The 25,086-nt window shown below is 45.4% G+C and overlaps 1 long non-coding RNA gene across 1 annotated transcript in view; it reads right to left on the bottom strand.

Moving 5' to 3' along the window:
- The window catches only part of LOC311514738, a 56,212-nt gene that overhangs the window by 29,718 nt on the left and 1,408 nt on the right, over window positions 1-25,086 (bottom strand). The window contains exons 2-3 of the long non-coding RNA XR_014709929.1: window positions 19,035-19,143; window positions 7,777-7,879 (exon numbers count right to left, since the gene is read on the bottom strand). This is a non-coding gene — a long non-coding RNA (uncharacterized lncRNA). The remainder of the gene's footprint in view (window positions 1-7,776; window positions 7,880-19,034; window positions 19,144-25,086) is intronic.

Genomic DNA, 25,086 nt, shown 5'->3' with positions numbered 1-25,086 from the left:
GGGGGAAGGAACGCAAACCAAAATAGGGAAAGAACAGGTTAAAGATAAGTTAGATGTATTCAAGTTGGCATGGCCTGATGAAATTCATTCTAGGGTACTAAATGAACTAGCTGAAGCAATCTCAGAATCATTATCTTTGAGAACTCCTGGAGGATGGGTGAGGTCCCAGAAGACTGGAGAAGGGCAAACATAGTAACTATGTTTAAAAAGGGGGGGAAAGAGGACTCATGGAATTATAGACCAGACTAGTCAGCCTAACTTTGATACCTGGAAAGATACTGGAAGAAATTATTAAATCAATTTGTAAGCACCTAGAGGATAATACAGACGCTCCCTGACTTGCGCAATCATTCTGTTCCAGAAAGCCTTTCGTAATTCGAATTTTGTGCAAGTCGGAAACATATACCCAAACGTTACACAAAAAACACAAACAAAAAAACATCCCCTCCTATTTCTAGCTTATGGAACTTTTTTTGTAAGTCTGAATTTCCATAAGTCAGGTCTTGCATAATCCAGGGAGCATCTGTAGGGTTATAAGGAGTAGCTAGCGTGGATTTGTCAAGAACAAACCATGCCAAACCAACCTAATTTCCTTCTTTGACAGGATTACTGGTGTAGTGGATGGGAGGAAGCAGTAGGTGTATCTTGATTTTAGTAAGGCTTTTTGACACAGTACTACATGACATTCTAATATGCAAACTAGGGAAATGTGGTCTAGATGAAATTACTATAAGATGAATGCACAACTCGTTGAAAGACTATATTCAAAGAGTAGTTAATGGTTTGCTGTCAGACTGGGAGGATGTATCTAGTGAGGTCTAACATTGGTCAGTACTGGGTCCAGTACTATTCAGTGTGTTTACTAATGACTTGAATAATGGAGTGGGGAGTACGCTTACAAAATGTATGGATGACACCAAACTGGGAGGGGTTGTAAGCACTTTTGGAGGACAGGATTAGAACTCAAAACAACCTTGAGAAATTGGAGAATTGGTCTGAAATCAACAAAATGAAATTAAAGATAGTTAAGTGCAAAGTACTACACATAAGAAGGAAAAATCAAATATACAACTCCAAAATGGGAATAGCTGGCTAGGTGCTGGTACCTCTGAAAAAGATGTGGGGATTTTAGTGGATCACAAGTTGAATATGAGTCAATAATGTGACACAGTTGGTAAAAGGCTAATATCATTCTGGGGTGTATTAACAGGAATGTCGTATGTAAGACATAGGAGGTAACTGTCCTGATCTACTTAGCACTAGTGAGGCTAGCCTCAGCTAGAGTATTGTTTCCAAATCTGGGTGCCACTTTTTAGTAAAGATGTGGACAAACTGGAGAGTCCATAGGATAGCAACAAAAGTGCTAAAAGTTTAGAAAACCTGGCCTAAGAAGAAAAGTTAAAAAAACTGGATGTTTAATCTTAAGAAAAGACAACTGAGGGGGAACCTGATAACAGTCTTCAAAATGTTAAGGGCTGTTATAAAGATGATAGTGATCAATTGTTCTCCATGTCCACTGAAGGTAGGACAAGAAATAATGGGCTTAATCTGCAGCAAGGAAGACGTAGGTTAGATGTAAGAAAAAACTCTTACTGTAAGGGTAGTTAAACTCTGGAATAGGCTTCCAAGGGAGCTTGTGGAATCCCCATCATTGGAAGTTTTTAAGAACAAGTTAGACAAACACCTGTTAGGGATCATCTAGGTTTACTTGGTCTTGTCAGCACAGGGGGTTGGACTTGGTGAGTTTTAGGTCCCTTCAAGGCCTACATTTCTGTGATCCATGAACAAAGGTCCATTTAACTGCTGGAGGACAAGAGGACCATGTCACAATAGGCATAGCCACCAGTTGCCCTACCCAGGCCATCTGGGTTGGGATTGGTCCCACTTCAAGATGTTGTTATAGACTGCGATGGGGTGTCCACCCCACGCAGGACTGGAAGGAGTTAAGGATTTTAGGTAGGCCTATTGACTCCAAAGGCTGCACCTGAAGGGAGAGCCAGGGAACTAACAGCAAGCTGGTTCAGCTGGGCAGGAATAGGTAGGGCCTATAAAACCCGGTAGCTGGCAACAGAGAAGGGCTGCTGCTGGGAAGGAGCAGTCACTCCCTGGGAAGAGGGAGGAGTGTTTAGAGGCTGTAGAGACTTGTAGGCTGCAGTCACTCCCTAGGAAGAGGATTGGAGCTGGTACACCCAGAGAAATCAGGGAAACCAGAAGTGTAGGAAGCAGTCCAGGGAAGGAGCAGTGAGGGCTAGGAGAGGAAAGCCCAGACTGCTGGGTGTAGAGTCCCTGGACTGGAATCCAAAGTAGTGGGCTGACCTGGGTTCCCCTACCAGCCACCGAGGGCATGGCATAGACTGGCAAGGCTGTGAACAGGAAGACTGCCTAGGTCACTGTGGGAGAGAGAGAGAATTGAAGGACTGTATCCCCGAAGTGGGGAAATGCTGAGTAACCTAGCTGGAGGACTGAGTCACGAAGAGGACGCTGCAGTTCCGGGGATGAGAGGAGCTTCAGACCTGAGAGAGAGACAGTGCATCGGCGTGCAACCACAGAAAGGGACGTTGACCTTGAGAGCTAATCCCCACAGTGAAAGGGAAGAGGCAGCAGACAAGTGGTGCATGGAGAACCCCGTGACACAGACTTTATTGATGCGGTGACAGAGGGGCTGAGGTAAAAGAACAGATGTTCGGGATCTCTTTCCTTTTGAAGACAAGGACCTGTTCCTGCTCTAGACAAAGACCCAATGAACCAAACGGTCAAAGCATGCCACAGGACATGAGGGGCAAAACTTGTGCAAGAGGAACGTAGACAGTTGTGTGGGTGAATTGGAAGAGCCACAGTGGCCTACGTCCCCAGAGTTCCACCTCCTGAGCCAAGTCCCACTGATGGTGGGAAACCATTGGTGTTCTCTAATTTACATCTTGAGCAACAAAATGAGTATGCCTTCTATCTAGAGCATTTATGAAGAAAGGGATAGCTCTTGTAGAATGAGAGGTAATAAGACCAGAATTTTCTACCTGACTGCCATGCTTTGAACTATGAGACCTCCAGCAGGTGCTGGAAGGTTTGCCCAGATACCCATACCCTGCATATTCAGAAAAGAGTTGCTGAGGCTGTCCCAAAAATACCAGTGGTGGGACACCTGGCCATGAAAAAATGCTCACCTGTCTCTTGCCTTACTACTTTTGGCTGAGGATCCACAAGGAGGTAAGAGGCATCCCGTCTGACTGCCAATTAGTGGCCCTTAAGTGGGTAAAACCAGCCCCATTAGCTTCCCTTCTGTTGGTTCAAATGGTACTTCCATGAGTAGGAATAGACCTTGGAAGCAGAATAGAAAAATGTTCTGCTACATATAAGGACATTCTGGTCATGATAGACTATGCCACTCATTATCCAGAAGCCATTCCCCTTCAAACCACAGTCCAGGTGACAGCATTGGAATTTAAGATATTTGTGACAGTAGGACTACCTAGGGAGATTTTAATTGACCAGGGTGTGAATTTTACCTCCAGACTGATGAAAGTAGTATGCACGAAAGCTCATGCTCAAATAAATTGGTTAGTCTCTAAGGTGCCACAAGTACTCCTTTTCTTTTTGCGAATACAGACTAACACGGCTGTTACTCTGAAACCCGCCCTAGTTGAGAGGTTCAATCTGACCCTAGAGGGTATGATCAAGCACTTCATTAAGACTGACTGCTGCTGAGAGCTGCTTTTCTCCCCTCACCTTCTGTTAACGATATAATAAGACTCAAGGGCCTCAATGAGTTTCACCTCCTTTGAGCTTCTCTGTGGTCCCCAGCTGAGGGACGTGATGAGCTTAGTGAAAGAGGACTGAGAGGAACAGGCCAATTCTTAATGTGGTACAGTATGTTCTACAACTTAGGGACCACTTGAAGGTTTTTCATGACTTTGCACGGCAGAACCTATAAAGAGCCCAGGTGATCCAAGAACAGGTTCCTATACCAAAGGAGCCAGATTAAGCGAGTTCAAGCCTGGTGAGCAGGTACTAGTACTGTTACTCACCTGGCAATCTAACTTATTAGCAAAATAGCAGGGCCCATTTGAGAGTACCCAGAAGGTCAGGCCAGTGCTGAGTTTCGGCAGTCAGACTGGAAGAAGGAAAAACAAATCATATCAATCTATTAAAAGCCTGGACAGCCAAAGAATGGTTCCTTACAGCCCCATATTTCTATAAACCAGAACTAGGACCATAAATACCAATGCCTGTTACAGGCTCAGAGGTCCAACTAGGTGAACGCTTGACCCCCAGGCAACTAAGGCAGGCTGGGCTCTTGGTAAGCAAGTTCAATACCATCTTCTCAGAGAGGCTGGGACAAACAAGTCTGGTGTTCTACTGAGCCTGAGCCAGAGAAAGTGGTGTGGGAACCAGGTCCTTGAAAGACAAGTTGAGAAGATGCAAAGGTTAGGGGTTGTTGTGGAATCTCAAAGTGTCCAACAGTTCTGGTCCCCAAACCCAACACTTAGTCATATTCTGCATAGACTTCTGTTAAGTGAACAAGTCTAATGCCAACCCTATGTCTCACCTGGAGCAAGCCTGGTGTATAACGACATTAGATCTGACCATAGATATTGGCAAATCCCCCTGACAAGAGCACCTTGGGAGAAGACATCCCAGGGACTATGAATTTACAGACAGGGCCTTCAGCCTACATGGTACAGCAGCCCTTTTCCAACACTTAATGCATAAGATCCTATGACCACATATCAATTATGTGGCTGCCTACTTAGAGAATGAAGTCATCTTCAGCCAGGACTGGGAGACACAGAGAAAGTCACAGTTGTTTTACACTCCTTAAAGGCTGCCAGACTGACAGTGAACCCAGTCAAATATGCTATCATCAAGAAAGAGACCCAATACCTAGGGTACTTCCTGGGAGATGGGGCAATCAGACCCATAATTGATAAAGTGCAGGCCTTGAGAGACTGTCCACACCCATGACCAAAAAACAGGTATGGGCTTTTTTAGGCCTAGCAAACTATTCTAGAAAATTGGTACTGATGTTTTCCACACTAGTGGCACGCCTTACAGAACTAAGGGCTCCAGCCCCTGAAAGGTACATCAGACTGCCAAATTCCCAAGTAGCTTTACAAAAAATTAAAGAGATTCTATGTAGTTAACTGGTTTTATGAACTCCAGACTTTGAGAGGCTCTTCATACTCCAGACATTATCACAGGGGTGATGCTGTCCCAAGAACATGACAAGGAGGAACATCAGGTGTGATACTTGAACTGCAAGTTACTTCCTCATGAACAAGCCTATGCGATATTCCAAAAGGAGTGTCTCACAATGAAGTAGGCCACTCAGACACTGTGCTACTATCAGCTAGGCAACTGCTGTGGATTAGTGACCAAACATGCTCTGCTGAAATGGCTGAACCATACGAAGGACACATATTGAAAGAGAGGAGGTCTGTCATGGGGTCTATATGCCCCATGTTGATTTGGCAGCCAAAGGGTTAAGGAAGCAAGGGTTAAGTTTGGCAGCCCAACTGCAGCTGAGAGGATAAAAGGGCTGCAAGGCAGGTGAGGGGGCAGCTGCTAGAGAAGCAGAGGTATTGTAGAGAGATGATCCCTCCAGCGCACTGGTGAGACGCTACCAGAAAAATCAATACTCCAAAAAAGAGAGAAGCAGGACAAGAAGCTGGGGAAGTCTACAGAGAAGGAGCAGTAGCAAGTAGCTCAAGGAACTGATAAGGATGAGCTCTGGCTGTTCCAAACAAGAATCCTGAGCTGGAACCCAATGGATTGGGCAGGCCTAGGTTCCTCCTACCTACTCCATCCAAAGACTTTTGGAGAAGGAAGTCCTAAACCCAGGCCACAGAACTTCCAACTCCCTATTTTCCTGAAGTGGACAGTGACTATTAAGGATCTGGCCAGAGGGCTGGGTCACAACAAGGATTTAAATGCAGAGTTGGAACCAGATTGGTGTAGCTCCCCATGTCACTGTGTGGGACCACGAATAGACAAATACCATTCTGTTTTTTAATCAGAATGTCATGTGGTATCAAGTCAAATAACTTACAGGTGTCTAAGCATATTACATCAACACTATTACCTTTATCAACGTAACTTGTAATCTCATAAAAAACCATATCAAGTTAGTTTGACAGGATTTATTTGCCATAAACCCATGTTGACTGGCATTAGTTATGTTGCCCTGCTTTCATTCTTTATTCATTGAGTCCCATATCAGCTGCTCCATTATCTTGCCTAGGATCAATGTCAGACTGACAGGCCTATTGTTACCCAGGTCATCCTGTTCACCCTTTTTAAATACTAGCACAACATTAGCTTTCTTCCAGTCTTCTGGAACTTCCACAGTGTTCCAAGATTTACTGAAAGGCAACATTAATGGTTCAGCGAGCTCCATAGCCACCTGTTTTAAAACTCTTAGTAGCTACTCTTTAACATCCTCCTGAGATAACACACTTTCCATTCCACAGGTATCACCAAATGATGAGACTTCATCTGTTCCCCATTCCCCCAACTACAGAACAGAGATTCATTAAAAAGTTCTGCCTTTTCTACACAGTTACTGATAATTCTACCACTTTCATCTGGTAATGGATTGTCACAGGGTAGCTGGTCTCTGTGTTTCGACTGAGCCCAGCTCCCCTGAACTGGAGCTGCTTGAGCCTATTCCAGGCCTGGGCTACACCTGGGCCTATAAAGCATGAACTGCCCCACCCCACCCCCTCACTTAATTTTGCCTCCGTTTGCTCATCTAAAATGGGGATACTACTACTTGATTGACAGAGGCATTGTGCAGGTTAATTCATTAACATGTGTGGAGTGTGCTAATAGTCTTGGATGGAAGGCATTTTTAAAGCCCCAAATAGAATACTACATCACAGCATAAGATAACATGACAGCTCTTCACTAGACAGACAAGGTGGGAACGACATGGCTACAGCTACACTGCATACAACAGTTCTTCACTAGGACAGTGGCACAGCAGAAGCAGCTACACCAGCTGGAAGATAGGTTTATTCAGGAGGAAGACAGAATATGGGCACTTCAGTTCAAAACACAGCTATTTCATAAAACATGTTGATGTTTCCCAATTTTTAAATATAAATACCCCACCCCACCCCCAGGTCAGCGGCATTAGGGGAAAAGAAAAATGGTGGGGAGAGGAAGAAGAAAGAGATGTTTGGATTTGTGAGTGTTTCAGTGAAAAATCAGAAACACCATGTTCAATCAAAAAAAAAAAAAAGTCTCCAGTGAAAACTTTTGACCAGCTTTGGATACCAGGGTGAGGAGCATGGTATGAGAACCTAAATGGAATAATAGATCCTGCCCCCACCTACAGCCTATGGTCATAAAGCTTGGCAGTTTGAGTAGACCTTTAAAGGCCTCTCCTTTGATGCCCCTGATGCCGAATACACTTCCCTGTGCTAAGGATTCCTTCCCTGGTCACTGAACCAGAGGTAGCACCCACCAAAGAAAGGAAGAGGCCATTAGGCGATGCAGTTCACATGGAGGTGCTACACCAAAAGTTGTGTTGCCTGGCACATTAAAGCATGTGTGGGCACACTTTAATAATCCACTGATAAGACTATTAAGTCTGCCTATGGGTACTTTGAAGACTGCTCTTTTGCATTGCCAGTTTCTCCTTCTGAGAGCATTTCCTGTGTGTACGTCAGTGGTAGGGGGCACCAGTGAAACCTGCCTTTGAAATCTTTGAAGTAGCCACAGGAAATGCTTTCAGTAAGAGAAGCCAGCAGGTTTTTAAAGTTTTTCCTTGGGGCTTACCTGCAAGGCTGTCTTTACAAGTCAGCAGATTTCCTCCACTGAAGTTGTCATTAACCCAACTCATAGGTACTTCAAAGGCAAGACTCTGTGGTGGTGGCTGAAGCTGAAAGCAAAAGAGCTGGATCAGTAGAAATTGGAGGCTTTAGGAGCTTCATGATCTCAGAACCAACAGTGCTTTTAGAATTATAATCTGCATTAATAGTACTAAGCAAAAGAGGGAGAACATTGCAAGTGTTAAGTATCAGGGGGTAGCCATGTTAGTTTGTATCCACAAAAACAACAAGGAGTCTGGGGCACCTTAAAGACTAACAGATTTATTTGGGCATAAACTTTTGTGGGTAAAAAAACCACTTCTTCAGATGCACAAAGAAGTTCTCTCTCTAGTATTTTTGCTGGGCAGCTTGTGCCAGGTATTCTGTTGTTGAATAACAAGTTCTGATCTGTACACCTGCTTGCTAATAACAGGACAGGTGGGAACTTGGGTTTACCCATTGAGTTAGGTTTTTGGTATGTTTGGTTTCTTACTGGAGATAAGGAAGAGAAACAAGCCGGTCATCTGCCCCCTCAACATGCTAGGAAAAAACCTGAGGTAGGGAAAAATTGAAAACATCTATTTATTCAGTGCAGGGGTTTGGGGAATAATATATTAGAAATTAACTCAGAAGGCTACAAAGCACAAGATACAACCAAGAGAATTATGTGATGGGATAGATATAGGGTGAACATAGGGTCATGACCCTTGAAAAAGGGGTAGTGTAGTAAGCCAAGCTGGATCAAAGCTTCACACTGCCATGGGAATTATCTTGCCACCTTAACTGACGCAAGTCCAGGTCAGGTGATGCATCTTACTCTCTCCCAGGAATTCATGTGTGTAATAGGAGACTGATACACAGGAGTGCTGCTAGGAGTAGACCAGTCTATCTGATCGGGCACAGGGTGACAGAAGTAATTACCTTAGTCACATGACACAGACAGTGTCCACAGTCAACAATCCAGAAGTTACTCATTAAAAAAATAATCAGACAATGGCAAGGAAACATAATCAACTCAAGTTACTACCAGTTACTGTATCTAAACTGCAGTGGCTCTGAGCACCTAGCCACTTGTTCTCAAACAGTTCCATCTACTGGGGCTTGTTTAGCCATTGAGGTGAATCTGAAACCTGGAGTTATACATGATATTCCTGCTGCTTTTCCATTGACAGTGTCTGGTGGGAAATGTGTTACTGATGTCAGCACAGGGGCACTAACTGCTGCATTCTGGAGGTCCCCAAGAAAGACAGTGGTTAGTTGCCTTTGTTCTACATGTAGGAAACTTATGACCTTGTAACAGCCACTTTGTTTAGAATCTTATAATTTGTCTGTGACAGAGGCCCCATTGGTGATTCATTATTGTGTTTCAGCAACTCCTATCAGGCCTGACAAACTCACTATACCTAACACATAGCTGTCATAGTATTTATATATAACAAATGTCATGTGCGGTATCAAATGAAAGCTGGTGACATGCTGGTCACTAATACCATTGTGAAATGCGTGTAATTAATGTTATCTGAGGTCTTATGGATATTTATTGATATTATGCTTTAAAGTCTGAAACCAAACACAGGGAGAAACAGGATTTCTTCCAGAGAGGAGGGGAGGTAGTTATCTCCCCCACCTCTGATGTAAATTTGGCATTGTGTGTCAAATACAATGGGAGTTACCTTTTCAAGTAAAGTAAGCAGGAAAAACAAATTAACCAGGGGGACGTGAAAGCAGCATGGCACCGGCACACTGGAGAAGTTAGCTGTATGTCTGCTTCCCTCTGAAAGGTCAGTTACAGAGTTTCCTCTCTATGTCTGAATCACAGCCCGCTTGTCTGGGCAGACAGATGCTGAATCAGCCCCTCTGTCCTGGGCATTCCCTCCCAAGTGATCAGCATGGGGACATTCATGTGTTAACAACATTACTTCCCCATTTTCCTTCTCTGGAGCCTCCTTTAGGACACATCTCTCTATGCTTTCTAGCATGGGGTCTGTGTGACCTTGCTCAGCTGCAAAACTCTGGCAGTTAGCAGTTGAACAGCCTTTCCAGTGAATTAATTTGCAAATTGGATACTATTAATTTAGGCTTAAATAGAGACTGGGAGTAGCTAAGTCATTATGCAAGGTAGCCTATTTCCCCTTGTTTTTTTCTACCCCCCACCCCACCTTCTGGTTAAACTTGGATTTATGCTGGAAATGGCCCACCTTGATTATCATGCACATTGTAAGGAGAGTGGTCAGTTTGGATGAGCTATTGCCAGCAGGAGAGTGAGTTTGTGTGTGGGGGGGTAAGAAAACCTGGATTTGTGCTGGAAATGGCCCAACTTGATGATCACTTTAGATAAGCTATTACCAGCAGGAGAGTGGGGTGGGAGGAGGTATTGTTTCATGGTCTCTGTGTATATAATGTCTTCTGCAGTTTCCACAGTATGCATCCGATGAAGTGAGCTGTAGCTCACGAAAGCTCATGCTCAAATAAATTGGTTAGTCTCTCAGGTGCCACAAGTACTCCTTTTCTTTTTTCCAGTGACAGGCACTTACCCCCATTGGCTCTGTGGTGCTGGAGCCAGTCTCAAACTCCCGTCCCGACACACACACACACCCTACTGGAAGCATGCTGCTTCTCCTTGCTGCAGAGGAGTCAGAGGGACCTTCACTCACTTCCTCAGCAGATACTAGGGTTTTATGATCTTTCTCTGGGATTTTAACACTATTATCCCTTTTGCTGCGAATTACTACACAGACGGCTTTAGCACAATGGAAAAAAATCATTTCCAACAAGCATGACAGCAGGGAGACCTATTACCCCCTCCACCAAGTGCTTCCAGGCCCTGCCACATTGCATGAATTTTAGCAAAAGGCACAGGAACCCTGGATCCACCTACTACAAGCTCTGCTGTGTCATCAGGTAACATGTCAGCTTGTTGAATTACACTCTGTTTAAGCAAAGAAATGTGTGCCCCTGAACATAAGAACAGCCATACTAGGTCAGACCAAAGGTCCATCAAGCCCAATATCCTGTCCTCGGACAGTGGCCAATGGCAGGTGCCTCAAAGGGAATGAACAGACAGGTTATCATCAAGTGATCAATGCCCTGTCACCCAATCCTAGCTTCTGACAGAGACTAGGGACACCATTCCTGCCCATCCTGGCTAATAGCCATTAATAGACCTATCTAGCTCCCTTTTGAACCCAGTTATAGTATTGGCCTTCACAACACCCTCTGGCAAGGAGTTCCAGAGGTTGACAGTCCGTTGCATGAAAAAATACTTTCTTGTGTTTGTTTTAAACCTGCTACCTATTAATTTCATTTGGTGGCCCCTTGTTTTTGTATTATGAGAAGGAGTAAACAACACTTCCTTCTTTACTTTCTCTATACCACCCATGATTTTATAGACCTCTATCATATCCCCCCTTAGGTGCCTCTATTTCAAGCTGAAAAGTCCCAGTCTTATTAATCTCTCCTCATATGGAAACCGTTCTATACCCCTAATAATTTTTGTTGCCCTTTTCTGAACCTTTTCCAATTCCAATATATCTTTTTTGAGATGGGGTGACCACATCTGCATGCAGTATTCAAGGTGTGGGCGTACCATGATTTATATAGAGGCAATATGATATTTTCTGTCTTATTATCTATCCCTTTCTTGAGGATTTCCATCATAGTTTGCTTTTTTGACTGCCGCTGCATATTGAGTGGATGATTTCAGAGAACCATCCACAATGACTCCAAGATCTCTTTCTTTAGTGGTAACAGCTAATTTAGACCCCATCATTGTATATGTACACTTAGGATTATGTTTTCCAATGTGCATCACTTTGCATTTATCAACATTCAATTTCATCTGCCATTTTGTTGCCCTGTTACCCAGTTTTGTGAGATCCTTTTGTAGCTCTTCACAATCTGCCTGGGACTTAACTATCTTGAGTAGTTTTGTATTAACTGCAAATTTTGCCACCTCATTGTTTTCCCCTTTTTCCAGATCGTTTATGAATATGTTAAATAGGACTGGGCTGAATACAGATCCCTGGGGGACACCACTATTTACCTCTCTCCATTCTGAAAACTGACCATTTATTCCTACCCTTTGTTTCCTATCTTTTAGCCAGTTACCAATCCATGAGAGAACCTTCCCTCTTATTCCATGACTGCTTATTTTGCTTAAGAGCCTTTGGTGAGGGACCTTGTCAAAGGCTTTCTGAAAATCTAAATACACTATAGCCACTAGATCTCCTTTGTCCGCATGCTTGTTGACCCCCCTCAAAGAATTCTAGTAGATTGGTGAGGCATGATGTCCCTTTACAAAAACCATGTTGACTATTTCCCAACAAATTATGTTCATCTATGTGTCTAACAATTTTGTTCTTTACCATAGTTTCAATCAATTTGCCTGGTACTGAAGTGAGGCTTGCTGGCCTGTAGTTGCCAGGGTCACCTCTGGAGCGCTTTTTAAAAATTGACATCACATTAGCTATCCTCCAGTCATTTGATACAGAAGCTGATTTAAATGATAGGTTACAGATGACAGTTAGTAGTCCTGCAATTTCACATTTGAGTTCCTTCAGAACTCTTGGGTGAATACTATCAGGTCCTGGAGACTTATTACTGTTTAGTTTACCAATTTGTTCCAAAACCTCCTCTAATGACACCTCAATTTGGGACAGTTCCTCAGATCTGTCACCCAAAAAGAATGGCTCAGTTTTGGGAATCTCCCTCACATCCTCAACAGTGAAGACCGATGCAAAGAATTATTTTAGTTTCTCAACAATGGCCTTATCGTCCTGTGAGTGCTCCTTTAGCATCTCGATCTTCCAGTAGCCCCACTTGTTGTTTAGCAGGCTTTCTGCTTCTGATGTATTTTAAAAAAAAATAGCTATTACTTTTGAAGCCTTTGGCTAGCTGTTCTTCAAATTCTTTTTTTGGTCTTTCTAATTATATTTTTACACTTCATTTGCCAGAGTTTATGCTCTTTTTTATTTTCCTCGTTAGGATTTATCTTCCACTTTTTAGGGGATACCGTTTTGCCTCTCATTGCTTCTTTTACTTTGTTGTTTAACCACGGTGGCTCTTTTTTGGTTCTCTTACTATGTTTTTTAAGTTGGGGTATACATTTAAGTTGAGCCTCTATTATGGTGTCTTTAAAAAGTTTCTACACAGCTTGCATTCCCTGTCATTCATTTTAACTGTCTCAACATGTCCCTTATCTGGCTCTTGAGAGCCATCCCCTACAAAACCAATATTGTTAATTTCAGGTGTAGAACCAACCTCTACAAAACTCGCCAGGTAAGTTAGTCCTGCACCAGAGGTGTCTGGATTAATAGCTGAATTTACATGAGCAGGTTGGGGCTTGGTTTCCTTTAATTTAGGGCAGTGATTTCTCAGATGTTCAGTGGAGTTACACTTTAACACCTTTTAGTCTCCTCATCCCCTTCAGGAGAGAAACTACCAGGAGAAGAGGACTTTGGAAAGGTGAGTGCCTAGCCTCCCAGCCTCTTACCTTCTTCCCAGGAGAAAAACGGGGACCCTGCTTTCCATCAGTTTTAAATGCCTCTTTCTGTGATTTATTCTTGATACATAACTGGGTCTGCTCAGAGGCATCTGCTAGAGCAGCTGTTTCTTCCACAGATGTCACAGTTTTATCCGAGACGCAGTTTTACATCATCTTTACATATACTCAAGAAATGTTTCTGACCAATGAGATCATCACTTGGTCAACATTTTCAATACCTTTCCCCTTAACCCACTTCCTTATCAGGGCATTCATCCTCAGAGCTGTCCCTAGGGGACGGCGAATTGGGGCAACCGCTCCAGGCCCCACGCTTTGTGGGGGTCTCACGGGCTGGCGCAATTGGCCGGTGCCACATGGGCGGTAGGTGAATGGCTGGCTGGGGGAGGCTACTCCCAGCCCCGGCCCGTCCACCCAAGGGAGAGTGTGCGGGGGGGGGGGGGGGGAGGGCATGTGGCGGCACTGCTACTGCTGCAGCCTCCCTAGTCCTGGGAAGGCGGGCAGCATCCCCCCCCCGCAGGGAGGGGAGGGAGGAGTGTGGGCAGGGCCATGCCTGGCTGTTTGGAGAGTCACTGCCTCCCCTACCCGTGCCCCCACCAGTCGGTCCTGGAAGTGACATCACTTCCACCCCAGACCCCACACCTACCATTACTCAGACCCACATTTCTCTTGAGATTTCTAAATTTTACCCTGTACACATCAGGAGTAACTTGGAGCATTTTCAAAACAGTGTCTTTAAATTTAGTATATTCTAAAGCAGCCTGAATCGGCATTCCATTAAATATATTTTGAACGTTACCAGTCAGTTTTGCAACCAGGGTGGGGACCTTCTTGTTATCAGGAATTTCATGGACTTCACATAGCCTCTCAAAAGTGGTGAAATAATCCAGGATACAGTCTGACTCTTGGTATGTGGGACACAGTTGTTTCCCAGTTAGAAACTTTTGGAGTTATGGGAATCGTTGGGGTTGGAGGCTCTGCTTTTTTATCAGATCCAGTTGGCATTTACGTTTTCTCTCCTTCTCTTCATCCTCTTTGGTTTTCAGCTCCATGGCCCTCCTGAGTGAGGCTTCTTCACTGGCAGCCTGCCCACCCCTTCTCCTTCATCTCCAACTCTTTCATTTTTATTCTAATTTATGCTTCTTCCATCTGGTGTTGGTGATTTTTCCTCTTTCTTCTGCTTCTAACTGGAAGATGTCTAACTTTGTAACTGTTGCTCTAACTCATATCTATGCTTTTTCTGCTCCTTTCCCCCTTTCTCAAAATAAAGAAACAGAAAGTAACTTTTTTTGACTGTTTTCAGCCACCACACTTAAAATCACTAAACCAGTGTATGAAGTGCAAGTCTTACTCAAGACAACAAACTGTGCCTTTCACCCTGCTCACTGCACCATTGTAACATCCTCCAGGGTATAGTCTGGACTCTGGGACTCTTGTGCCCCCTTTAACTCTCCAGCCCAGGCTCTCTCCTTCACTGCTACACTAGTGAACAGCAAACCTCTCCAGACTCTGTTCACTCAGCCATCAGCATGCAGAGGCACAGCCAGAAAAGTACATGAACGCTCTCCCCAGACTCTCATGAACTATATACAGGGAGACACCAGCAATTCCCCATCGCCCCGCCCCAGCCTTGCACCCCAGAAGTGTGCATTTTACACTGCTCAAGACCTTCTTGAGCAATGTAAGGTCATTAATTAATTTGCCACTCCAGCAAAGGATAGTGGACATGCACCCGCCTTTGTAACCTGAGTATGTTCCTCAAACTTCAATCAAAACCACATTGGCTTAGATAAAACATTAGAATAAGTTTATTAATTACAGAAACATAGGTTAAGTGATTTATAAGTGGTATAGGCACAAACATTCAGAATTGGTTACACAAAGAAATAAAAGATAAAAATCAGTCTAATTCCTGAACTTTATCAAGCTAAGTCAAATTTGAAGTGATAAGGTTTCTCTTACCCAAAAACTTACAGCAGTCTGTGCTAATGGAAACCTTTTCCAGTTCAGGCCACTCCTCCCAGTTCAAATGTTTCTGTGTCTTCCAAGAGACCTTGTTGCCTTCAGTGTAGTTGGGGGAGGAGAGGTCAGGTGGTAATGTCACTGTCCCTTATTTTATACTCTCTTCCAGGTGCTGAAAAAATTCTTGCTGTGTCAGGCGGGTTAGGCAGCACCAGGGGGTATGGGCTCGAGCAAATGTCTTTCATGTGAATTGTAAATCTCTCATTTTCAAGTCCCCTGCTGGCAAATGGTCGGTGATGGTTGCTTAACACCTGACTGGGTGTTGGTCCCCCACCCCCTTTGTTGCCACTGAAGAGCCAGTCTGTGGGCATTTCCCAGACTCACAACGTTTCAGTAACAAACATAGCAAAATCTCATAACTTCATATACAATGATACTGTCCTGTTAAAATGTGTGTAATCTGTTGACCATTATGACTTTTCCAATGATACCTCACAAGGCATACTTTGTGCAAAACATATCATATAACAGTGGTGAATATGGGAGTTTTAGGGTGCTATTTTGAGGTACAGTGAATCATAAAGTAAACAATGGCAGAGGTTCTGAGGAGGTGGCTAACAGATTGGAGCAACAGGGAGCTGACACCCAGGTTAGCACCAGCAAATCTCTCTCTCTCTCTCACTGAGCGAGGCAGGGTGTGGAGGTGTAACAAGGTGACTCACAGTCATGCATACCCTGAGAAAGCTTCATAGTCTTCCACTGGAAATGGAGTTAACAACTCGTTCCAGTAGCTACTGTTAAAATTTTGACTTTAGCTGGGGTTCTGAGGAAGTGTGCATGCCTATTTCAGAGCTTCGGCAGCCCGGGCAATACTGGTGCAATAGCAGAAGATCTGGAGTAGAAGCTGAAGGCATTGGTGGCAAAAGGGAGTGCTAACAGCAGGTGGAAGACTTGGAGAAGACAGCTGTCTTCTGGTTTGACTACTAGCAAGCTCTGCTAACTCTGAACTGGATTGTGTGGGCAGGGCCCAAGAGGGACATGGTGAAGCAGGAGGTGCAGAAAGAAGTCACCTTCATTTCATTTCAGACACTTGGTAGGGCAATAAAAGGGCTACTGCCTTTCAAAAGAGCCTTTATGTTTATGGGCATTAGGAGCAACACCTCCCCTCTTCCTGTAATTAAAAGCCCTTCAAAGGCTATTTGTGCCCCTTTCCAAGCCTGATCAGTGGTGATCTCTATAGCCTACCTGAAGAAATTAGAGCACAGCAGACCAACAGTTGAAAGATGATCACATTTAGAGAGTAGCATGGCCCAATGGATATTGCACTACAGTGGGAATCCCACTGACCTACTGCATGATGTTGAGCAAGTGTTGTAGAGCAGAACACAGATGGTCAGGTCTAGTGGTCACAGCAGGAGCCAGGACCTTGAGCTCAGAAATTAAGACAGACTTGGGAGTCAAGCCTAGGGGAGAGTCAGAAACAGGCATCAAGCCAAGAGTTGGAGCCAGAAGCCAGGAATGGGGCATAGAAGCAGGGATCTGGAACAAAGCAGGAGGGCAGGAATAAGGCAGCGTTCACAAGTCAGGTGAGAAGGTGGAGTCCAATGCAGCAGCCAACCAAGAATTCACCTTGTTGCTCAGACAACTTTGTGTGCCTTGATCTGGCTCAGACTCACTATTTATGCCAATCAGAGCGGCCAGACATCTCCTCCAATTGGGAGCTTTGTGGGCAGTGCCTGTGCTGAGCTAGGGTTCACCAGCCCACACTCCCTAATGGTACCAGTGAGCTGTCAGCTGGTGGATGCAGCCTGACGATTGCTTAGGGACCCAGGCTCAAGACCCATGATCCCTCACACCAAGGGCAAGTCACTTTGTTTCTCTCCCCCCCATTCTTTATTGTTCTTATTTAGACTATAAGCTCTGCAGGGTTGGGACTGTCAGACTGTATGAAAACCTAGTATAATGCAATGCCTCTGTTACTGGAATACAAGGAAGCCAGCAAGGAGGTGAAAATGAAGCCATGTGGTAAGCACCTCCCATTTGGACAAGGCTCTCCTACTCATGCTGCAGCAGAACTAAGCTGTGACTCTGCCGGATCTGCAGTAACCCCTCTTCAGACAGCATTGCCAAGCCTGCAGACCCTGGGGGACCCTGGCTCCTATCATACCAGGCACAGTGATACATTTACTGCTCATGATTTTGTACTGTGTGGCAGGAGGTGGTAACTGCTTTGCAAGGAAGCAGGATGGCCATTTCTACATGCAGGGTTTCTGTGACATTCCTCCAGTGTTGCTTTAGTGCAACTCCCTTTCACTGCTAGCAACAGTGGGAGTGCAGCATGCACCATCAGCCAGTGTTTTTCAATCCTACCTAAACCTGCTCAGAACAGGCTAGTCCATACTAGCTCTTCAGTGCTACGAACAGCAGAGAAAGAACTTCAGTGACACCTCAGTGTCTCCTTTTCCTCATAACCCTGGGTGGGGCACATTTCTGTTATGCAGGAGAAGGGGGGAGCAAACAAACTTTAATTCACTATTTCCCCAATTTACACCCCACCCCCCAAAGGCACTAGTTGTGGACACATTTCCTATTTTCCCCTTCTTTTTTGCCTGGGTACACAACAGAAACACTGCTCCATCGCTGAAAAAGTTGGGTCAGATAAGATGGGCTAGGAAGTGATCCAGGGTATGACTACACTGCAGACTATGCCCAGTCCCCGGGGACCTGGCTTGAGGACTTTGTGTTTCCAATGCTTGAGTGTCCACACTGCTATGTAAGCCTGGGCTTAATTGCTGAACCCAGGTGTCTCAGCTGTGCTAATGCATCCATATCGCACACATTGACTCAGGTCTGCAGCTTGACCTCCATCTCCACTGCAAAAAAATGACAGGGCTGGGACCAGAGTCTCAGCAGGCTTCGGGCTCTGACCCACCCTCCAGCAGGGTCCCAGGACCTGGGTCCTGAGTATCTGCTGACCGAGTGTCTGAACAGAAGGGGGGCCTGAGACTGAAACCCAAGTCAGATCTTGGGCTTACTGTGCAGTGTAATTGTGACACTCCTCAGGGCACCCAAGGTAGTGAGGCTCCTTCTTGCCATCTGCCTCCAGCATGAGGAAGTCTTGCCTGTGTCAGCTGGGTGTTGGCTCCCTGACACAACCAGTTAATCAGCCATGTAAGCACTCTCCTCTGGATTATACCAGCCCTGCTGGTTGCAATAGATGTATCCCAGCCCCCAAGTCCCTTTAAAGTGTCCCCATATAATATCCAGCCCTGGTCAATGGATACCTAGAGAAATCCTAGATTCACCATTCCCAGAGAAGGAGCGTACCCCACTTCACCAGTTTTACCTCAGCACACTGTTGCTGTATCGCATACACCATTTGAGTTCAACTGTAGTAAAACAAAAGGAAGCTTATTTAAGAAAGAACAGAGATTCAAATAGAAACAAGGGTGAGTGATGGAAACAAATGGTTACATACAAAACAAAATCATAGCACATGAACAAGGGCCTACACTTAAGTTTGCTTTAGTAGATAGGAAAGGTGATTCTCACCCCAACTTTTAGTCTTTTGCAATGTTTGCTAGCCCCGAGGAGTCAGCACCCACTCTTTCATAAAAAGAACAAGGAGTCTGGTGGCACCTAAAAGACTAACAGATTTATTTGGGCATAAACTTTTGTGGTAAAACACCACTTCTTCAGATGCATGGAGTGAAAGTTACAGATGGAGACAAAAATATACTGACACATGAAAGGAAGGGAGTTACCTCACAAGTGGAGAACCAGTGTTGACAGGGCCAATTCGATCAGGGTGGATGTAGTCCACTCCCACCAATAGATGAGGAGGTGTCAAATCCAGGAGAGGCAAAGCTGCTTCTGTAATGAGCCATAGAATCATAGAATATCAGAGTTGGAAGGGACCTCTGGAGGTCATCTACTCCAACCCCCTGCCCAGACCAGGACCAATCCCCAACTAAATCATCCCAGCCAGGGCTTTGTCAAGCCTGACCTTAAAAACTTCAAAGGAAGGGGATTCCACCACCTCCCTAGGTAACGCATTCCAGTGTTTCACCACCCTCCTAGTGAAAAAGTTTTCCTAATATCCAACCTAAATCTCCCCCACTGCAACTTGAGACCATTACTCCTTGTCCTGTCATCTGCTATCACTGAGAATAGTCTAGATCCATCCTTTTTGGATCCACCTTTCAGGTAGTTAAAAGCAGCTATCAAATCCCCCCTCATTCTTCTCTTCCGTAGACTAAACAATCCCAATTCCCTCAGCCTCTCCTCATAAGTCATGTCTTCCAGACCCCTAATCATTTTTGACAGATTTCAGAGTAACAGCTGTGTTAGTCTGTATTCGCAAAAAGAAAAGGAGAACTTGTGACACCTTAGAGACTAACCAATTTATTTGAGCATAAGCTTTCATGAGCTACAGCTCACTTCAACGGATGCATACTGTGGAAATCATTTTTGTTGCCCTTCGCTGGACTCTCTCCAATTTCTCCATCCTTCTTGTAGTGTAGGGCTCAAAACTGGACACAGTACTCCAGATGAGGCCTCATCAACATCGAATAGAGGGGAACAATCACATCCCTCGATCTGCTGGCAATGCCCCTACTTATACACCCCAAAATGCCATTGGCCTTCTTGGCAACAAGGGCACACTGTTGACTCATATCCAGCTTCTCGTCCACTGTCACCCCTAGGTCCTTTTCCGCAGAACTGCTGCCTGGCCATTCGGTCCCTAGTCTGTAGCGGTGCATTGGATTCTTCCGTCCTAAGTGCAGGACTCTGCACTTGTCCTTGTTGAACCTCATCAGATTTCTTTTGGCCCAATCCTCCAATTTGTCTAGGTCCCTCCGTATCCTATCCCTACCCTCCGGCGTATCTACCTCTCCTCCCAGTTTAGTGTCATCTGCAAACTTGCTGAGGGTGCAAACCACACCATCCTCCAGATCATTAATGAAGATACTGAACAAAACCGGCCCCAGGACCGACCCTTGGGGCACTCCGCTAGATATCGGCTGCCAACTAGACATGGAGCCATTGATCACTCTTAGTTGAGCCCGACAATCTAGCCAACTTTCTACCCACCTTGTAGTGCATCCATCCAGCCTATACTTCTTTAACTTGCTGACAAGAATACTCTGGGAAACCGTGTCAAAAGCTTTGCTAAAGTCAAGGAATAACACGTCCACTGCCTTCCCTTCATCACAGAACCAGTTATCTCATCATAGAAGGCAATTAGATTAGTCAGGCATGACTTTCCCTTGGTGAATCCATGCTGACTGTTCCTGATCACTTTCCTCTCGTCTAAGTGCTTCAGAATTGATTCCTTGAGGACTTGCTCCATGATATTTCCAGGGACTGAGGTGAGGCTGCCTAGCCTGTAGTTCCCAGGATCCTCCTTCTTCCCTTTTTTAAAGATTGGCACTACATTAGCCTTTTTTCAGTCTTCCGGGACTTCCCCGGATTGCCATGAGTTTTCAAAGATAATGGTCAATGGCTCTGCAATCACATCCGCCAATTCCTTTAGCACTCTCAGATGCAACGCATCCGGCCCCATGGACTTGTGCACGTCCAGCTTTTCTAAATAGTCCCGAACCACTTCTTTCTTCACAGAGGGCTGGCTACCTCCTCCCCATGCTGTGCTGCCCAGTGCAGTAGTCTGGGAGCTGACCTTGTTCGTGAAGACAGAGGCAAAAAAAGCATTGAGTACATTAGCGTTTTCCACATCCTCTGTCACTAGGTTGCCTCCCTCATTCAGTAAGGGGCCCACACTTTCCTTGACTTTCTTCTTGTTGCTAACATACCTGAAGAAACCCTTCTTGTTACTCTTAACATGTCTCGCTAGCTGCAACTCCAGGTGTGATTTGGCCTTCCTGATTTCACTCCTACATGCCCGAGCAATATTTTTATACTCTTCTCTGGTCATTTGTCCAATCTTCCACTTCTTGTAAGCCTCTTTTTTGTGTTTAAGGTTAGAAAGGATTTCACTGTTAAGCCAAGCTGGTCACCTGCCATATTTACTATTCTTTCTACACTTCGGGATGGTTTGTCCCTGTAACCACAATAAGGATTCTTTAAAATACAGCCAGCTCTCCTGGACTCCTTTCCCCCTCATGTTATTCTCCCAGGGGATCCTGCCCATCAGTTCCCTGAGGGAGTCAACGTCTGCTTTTCTGAAGTCCAGGGTCTGTATTCTGCTGCTTTCCTTTCTTCCTTGTGCCATGATCGACCATCTCATGGTCATTGCCTCCCAGGTTCCCATCCACTTTTGCTTCCCCTACTAATTCTTCCCGGTTTGTGAGCAGCAGGTCAAGAAGAGCTCTGCCCCTAGTTGGTTCCTCCAGCACTTGCACCAGGAAATTGTCCCCTACACATTCCAAAAACTTCCTGGATTGTCTGTGCACCGCTGTATTGCTCTCCCAGCAGATATCAGGATGATTGAAGTCGCCCATGAGAACCAGGGCGTGCGATCTAGTAGCTTCAGCGAGTTGCCGGAAGAAAGTCTCATCCACCTCATCCTCCTGGTCCGGTGGTCTATAGCAGACTCCCACCATGACATCACCCTTGTTGCTCACACTTCTAAACTTAACCCAGAGACTCAGGTTTTTCTGCAGTTTCATACTTGAGCTCTGAGCAGTCATACTGCTCCCTTACATACAGTGCAACCCCCCCACCTTTTCTGGCCTCCCTGTCTTTCCTGAACAGTTTATACCCATCCATGACAGTACTCCAGTCACGCGAGTTATCCCACCAAGTCTCTGTTATTCCAATCACATCATAATTCCTTGACTTTGCCAGGACCTCCAGGTCTCCCTGCTTGTTTCCCAGGCTTTGTGCATTTGTATATAGGCACTTGAGATAACCCGCTGATCGCCCCTCATTCTCAGTATGAGGCAGGAGCCCTCCCCTCTCACACTCTCCTGCTTGTGCTTCCTCCCGGTGTCCGGCTTCCTCATTTACCTCAGGGCTTTGGTCTCCTTCCCCTGGTGAACCTAGTTTAAAGCCCTTCTCACTAGGTTAGCCAGCCTGCTCGCGATGATGCTCTTCCCTCTCTTCGTTAGGTGGAGCCCATCTCTGCCTAACACTCCTCCTTCTTGGAACACCATCCCATGGTCAAAGAATCCAAAGTCTTCTCTCTGACACGACCTGTGTAGCCATTCATTGACTTCCACGATTCGACGATCCATACCCCAGCCTTTTTCTTCCACGGGGAGGATGGACGAGAACACCACTTGCGCCTCATACTCCTTTATCCTCCGTCCCAGAGCCACCTAGTCTGCAGTGATCCGCTCAAGGTCATTCTTGGCAGTATCATTGGTGCCCACGTGGAAAAGCAGGAAGGGGTAGTGGTCCGAGGGCTTGATGAGTCTCGGCAGTCTCTCCGTCACATCGCGAATCTTAGCCCCTGGCAAGCGGCAGACTTCTCTGTTTTCCCGGTCAGGGCAGCAGATAGATGACTCAGTCCCCTTGAGGAGAGAGTCCACGACCACTACCACCCGCCTCCTTCTCTTGGGAGTGGTGGTCGTGGAACCCCCAACCTTAGGACAATGCATCTCATGCCTTACAACTGGCGGAGTCTCCTTCTGCTCCCTTCCCCCAGACGTATCATCTGGGCCACTCCCCACAATGGTATCTGTGGAGAGAACATGAAAACGGTTACTTCCCTGTATCTGCGTTGCTGGTACATGGACGTTCCCCCTTCTTCTTCTGGAGGTCACATGTTGCCAGATTTCTTCACTGGCCTCCTGTCCCCGCTGTACAACCTGCTCTGAATCTTCAGAACCTTGTGCCTGTAGAAGCATATCCTGACGTCTGTCCAGGAAATCTTCAGATTCTCTTATGCAAAGCAGGGTCAATACCTATTGCTCCAGACCTTCAACCTTCTCTTCCAATATGGAAACCAATTTGCATTTTGTACACACAAAGTCGCTTCTGTCCTGTGGAAGAAAGACAAACATGGCACATCCAGTGCAGGTCACAACAGCTGAACACCCCCCATCCATATTACCTTCCTACTACGAGCTTCCTCAGGAGATGCAGTAATTACTCAGAGAAGCCGTCAGGGTGTAAGCCTCAGTGGGCTCACCCCAGGCGAACTCCCAGGCAAACTCCTGCTGTTTGCTGCTCAGCTGGTTCCCCGCTGCTCAGCTGGTTCACAGAGCGCCGGCTTTTTTAAACAGTCAGGCTCACCTGAAACAAAACACTGCCAACTCCCGCCCTTTTCAGCCAACCAATCAAGCACTTGCTCAAACTTTCCAGCTGCCCTCACTACAAATACTCCAATCCTCTCAACAAACACACACTCAGATACCCAGATACTCGCCAGCCACTCCCAGTCCCTATTCAAGCCCAAATTAATTGTGTTAAATATGCCCAAATGAATTTTAGTTCTGCTGTTTCTCTTTGAAGTCTGTTTCTGAAGTTTTTTTGTTCAAGTATAGCTACTTTTAAATCTGTTGTAGAATGTCCAGGAAGATTGAAGTGTTCTCCTACTGGCTTTTGTATGTTACCATTCCTGATGTCCGATTTGTGTCCATTTATTCTTTTATGTAGGGACTGTCCAGTTTGACCAATGTACATGGCAGGGGGGCATTGCTGGCACATGATGGCATATATAACATTAGTAGACATGCAGCTGAATAAGCTTCTGATGGTGTGGCTGATGTGGTTGGGTCCTCTGATGGTGTCACTAGAATAGATATGGGGACAGAGTAGGCAATGAGGTTTGCTATAGGGATTGGTTCCTGGGTTAGTGTTTCTGTGGTGTGGTGTGCAGTTGCTGGTGAGTATTTGCTTCAGGTTGGGGGGCTGTCTGTAAGCGAGGACTGGCCTGCTTCTTTCATGAAGCCCTCTTGCTGTTTGAAGGTACCGCCTCACTGAATGGAACCTGAAAGTCTCTCCCCAGTCTCCACCCTGTACTATACTGATGGAATCTTTTGTCTTTATTCATATAGAGGACAAGCCCCTCACTGTCATATGGTTCCTTTTCACTCCCAGATGGTTTTGATGTTTAGAGTTTGTCCTTGATGGTTTTCCATTGATATTTTTGGGTTGTTACAATGATAGACAATTGAGCAACACCATATTTAATCCACTAGCCAGAAAGGGGTGACAACTCCCATTTGAATGGGCCATCACCCAGACACAGGATTCCTTGTACCTCATTTTCACTCCAGGACCATACAAGCATGGTTTTCAATATAGTTACATTATTCCTTAAAGATTACTCATCATCACTGTGAGAAGTGTGTATCAGTAAGTTACATGCTTTCAGTAGAGACAGCACATATTACCCTATGGATAAATACCAGGAAAGCAGTGTTAGGTGTTGTGAGTTTGTCAGGTCTGAGTCAGGATTTGCTCATAATGAATACGGAGCCCTTTGCCAATTGGCACAAATAAGGCTCTGACTGTAATGCAGTGTGCAGAGTAGCGCAGTGTAGACAGTGTTGACTCAAGTCTTGCAGTCAGACGGCCAAATTAAAAGGCTTTGCAGGAGACCCCAGCGTTACATGAACCACCACTGATACACTCCTTGCTTCCGGCTACTGCTAACCATTGCCAAGATTTAGGAGTCTTATGATTGGTCCCTAATCTTACTTTTGTTTAAAAGGAGATTTGAGCAGAACGGTGTGAAGTTTGGCAGTTTTGTTTCATAGGGGTTCAGAGCACATAGGTAGGTTTTCTTCCACATTGGTTCACCTGGTTGTGTCTCAGTCACGCAAGACTAATTTTGCATGACTTATAAATAGAACCATAAGTCAGTCCAGGCTCACTTGAAACCGGGCCTGTGTGCACTGTGGCTGG

The sequence above is a fragment of the Lepidochelys olivacea genome (assembly GCF_965140295.1).
Source record: "Lepidochelys olivacea isolate rLepOli2 genome assembly, chromosome: 1".
NCBI classification, from domain to species: Eukaryota; Metazoa; Chordata; order Testudines; family Cheloniidae; genus Lepidochelys; species Lepidochelys olivacea.
The sequence above is the reverse complement of the archived record's forward strand: the minus strand, read 5'-3'. Positions and strand labels throughout refer to the sequence as shown.